Source organism: Pinus tabuliformis, chromosome Q (genome assembly GCF_031772625.1).
Source record: "Pinus tabuliformis cultivar Carrire ecotype Pingquan chromosome Q, CPIR1, whole genome shotgun sequence".
NCBI classification, from domain to species: Eukaryota; Viridiplantae; Streptophyta; class Pinopsida; order Pinales; family Pinaceae; genus Pinus; species Pinus tabuliformis.
The window spans coordinates 47,139,811-47,143,534 of NC_142296.1; the positions used below are offsets into that span (position 1 = coordinate 47,139,811).

The following is a 3,724-nucleotide window of genomic DNA, read 5'->3' on the forward strand; positions in this document are numbered from 1 at the left end:
GAATTGGTATTGAAAATTTGCTAATGAGCCTATTTGTTTGGCTTGAGCTTTTGGCATTAATAGATTTGTGATTATTAATTAGAATCGGTATCGGTATCGATTTTCAATTATATTTACAAAATAATTCCAAAATATTAAGATCGTTCGTGCATAATAGAGTCGTGCATAATAGAGAATTAATGGGTAAACCTTTATATTGGGAAACAATTAAAGCCAAAAATTAGAGCCATGGCTATCGACAAAACTAAAATGGAACGCTAGAGATAATAACCACAACCAAAAACTATAACCAATCGCTAGAGTGGAAAGCTAGAAATAAAAACCATAACCAAAAGCTATAACCAATTGCCAAAGTAGAGAGCCATGTTCTAAAAAACTAAATAAGAGACCAAGAACCAGATAGGAGGCACATCGATAAAGAACTTGATTTCCTTGAAGTTTTTGGAGGAAAAAAAAACCCACTCAATAAGCGTTATCCGAATTAGATAAAATTAAACGACCAATAAAAGGAGATTCATCTCAAGAGAAGCCATTGGTGAAATGAAAATTGAATTTTGTTAGAGTGCCAGCATCAAAACGCAAGAAAAGAATAGTAGGAATATTGATAAAGAATCCGATTTCGTTAGAAGTTTTTGAGAAAAAAAAAACACTCAATAAGTGTGTGTCATCTGAATTAGATAAAAAAATGACGACCAATAAAAGGAGATTCATATCGAGAGAAGCCATTAGGGAGATAACACCATTCTGAAATAGGTGCACCTCTCGGCGTAAAAATCTGAACCGTTGATATCATATTTATTTTTTAAAAGAGCTGTTTTATGCCACCTCTCTTCCTGGAAAGGTACGCCTCCGTCTAATTCCTGCCCTAAATAAATAAATGCACGCTTTTGATCCGTTTTTAACGTTTAGCGCAGACCAGATGGGGACGGTGCACAACTTGCGTTTCGCGACACAGAGAACCTCAAAAAAAACGCAGAGGGGACGGCTTGCGTTTCACAACATAGACATCAAAAAACAATGGGCAATTTACAGTTCAAACGTGTTGAGGATTAATAATATAATGTGCACACGTATCGAGTACGGGCTGGGCAGGTAATGATGTCTATGTCGGAAGCTTCCTCGCAACTTCGTAGGCCGATTAAACAACGGAGTTGTCGTAGGCCGATTAAACAATGGAGTTGTCTATAATGTGACTTTTTGAAGATTTTGGTGACGGAATCTGGCGAAGAAATTGAGGTCAAATCTTGATTTTTTGCAGTTAAAATGGTTTTTTAACTGCATATTTGGATTAGCACCCTGAAAAATCCCTGGAACGCTTTCATTGTGCAAAAACTAGCTATCAAACTTGCGATTCCAATAATTCCTGCCGGATTTCCACCCGAAAAATCCGCTGAAAAGATTTTCAAAAAATCGCGTTATAGACAACTCCTTAAACAACCATTTGGGCGTGGGCGTGGGCGTGGGCTCAGGCTTTATAAATTCCTATTTCCTTTCATATATATATATATATATCATTCATGCTCTCCCTTGCCTACCACTTGTATTGTTATTCCTTGATCTGTTTGCACTCGAATTTTTCCACTCTTCATCCGTGGGAGTCTGGATTTCTAAATCCGGCAGCCTTTCAGTGGCCTCTGAAACAAGAACCCCCCACACCCCACCGCTTATACCTTACCTCAGTTTTGTCTGCTTTGCCTTTTGATCATCCGAAGTGGAAGACCAAATATTTGCATTGAGATCATTGAATTTGATAATAATGCATTTTCCAAAGCTTGGGAACTGCATAAATGGAGGCCATAAATCTGCAAACAGCCCACAGTGGAGTCGCTCAAAATCCTCAGCCACCGGCAGCAGTAGGCAGTCGACAAACGAATCGCCTCCTTCCTTGAGGCAACGGAAGACTAAGGCCGACGAAGTGCAGATGGAGAGGATCTCTCCCTCTCGATCTCCGTCGACCCTGCCGACCACCGAAAGGGAGCTGCAGCTGGTGTTCCGGAAATTCGACGCGAATGGCGACGGTAAGATCAGTGGGTCGGAGCTGGGCATGCTCATGACATCCCTCGGTTCCTCTGTCACCGCCGATGAGCTCCAGCTTATGGTGAGCATGCTCGATTCCGACGGCGACGGTTTCATCGATTTCTCAGATTTCGTGGAGCTCAACACTTTCGCTGTGGACGACCCACGCGAGGTTGAGGAGATGAGGAGCGCCTTCGGGATCTTCGATTTCGACGGCAACGGGCTCATCTCCGCCGATGAACTTCTCAGGGTTTTCCACAACTTGGGAGAGCGGTGTTCAGTGGAAGATTGCCGGAATATGATCGCAGGCGTCGACTCAAATGGCGACGGATACGTGAGCTTCGACGAATTTCTTATTATGATGACACCTCCAGCTTTATCTGCTTAGACCAGGCTTGGTTTAGCCAAGGCAGACGGGCAGGTTGCATCGTCCATGAGGGTGTGCTTCTGGCTTCTCCAGATTAGGGTTAGTCGTATTAAAATACATATCATAAATTTGTTACGTGTACTTTGAAAATACATATCATAAATTTGTTATGTTTACTTTGATAATACAAGATCATTAATTATAAACGGCTGTAACATTGGTAACAATTAATTTACCTAATTTAACTAAAAATATATTTACATTTTGTAGATATTAAAATATATTTCATTATTTTTTAAATTTTATTTATATAATTTCCCAAATCTAAATTTTATCATAACTTTAATAAAAAATATTTTGTACAAAATCATACCTCTATTAAAAATATATTTAAAATCAATATAAAAAATAATTTAAAATATCATTTTCATTCATGATCATATTTTTAAAATCAATATAAAAAAATAATTTAAAATATCATTTTCATTCATGATCTCTGGTGTGGTGACAATCACTATACAACTACTTTTTCTGGTTTAATATAAAAATGTTTAAATATTTTTCGAGAATATATATGATTTTATAATTGTGTTTATATACTTATTTATTTTGGAATAAGGTTTTCAAAATTTTAATTTAATTATCAATAATTATTAAGTAAACAATAGATATTTAACTTTCACATTATAGTTCGGAATATTTTTAATAATATACACGGTGCAGAAGTTGAGGTTTATTATTTCATTTTTCATTAAATTGATTAATTAAAAAAATATTATATAGACAAGTGTCATATAAAAAGGGTTATAGTTTTTTGAGCATATGGTATTCATAAACTATGGTAATGGCCCATAGTATTGCAACAAAGCCTATATCAAATTAAGAAGCTCTATGGTAAAGAGTGAGAATGAATCCCCATGGTTAAGAATTTTGTTACATATTTTTATTTAAATGTATAAGTGTTTATTCTTATTATTATTATTATTATTATTAGCAATAATTTAGTTGTCTCCGTAGCCTTGGATAGACAGTGATCGGGTTCTCTACTACGGCATTCCTTGATCGGGTTCTCTATTACGGCATTCCTTGATGTGAAGTCACGAGTTCAATTTTAATTTAATTATCAATAATTATTAGGTGGATGGTAGGGATTTAATTTCAATAAAATATTTTAGAATATTTATAACTAAGTATACACAAATCAATGACTAAGATTTATCTTCAAAGTAGTTATGTTATTTTTCCCCTTTTAATTAAATTAATAAATTAAAAAAACTGTTATATGAACAAGTTTCATATGGAGTGAGTTATGATTTTTTGAGCATGTGGTATTAATACCAT

At 35.6% G+C, this 3,724-nt stretch overlaps 1 pseudogene; it reads left to right on the plus strand.

The window, feature by feature from the left end:
• Window positions 1-1,525: 1,525 nt before the first annotated feature.
• Window positions 1,526-2,598, plus strand: LOC149218229 (putative calcium-binding protein CML25 pseudogene; annotated as a pseudogene).
• The last annotated feature ends 1,126 nt before the right edge of the window (window positions 2,599-3,724 follow it).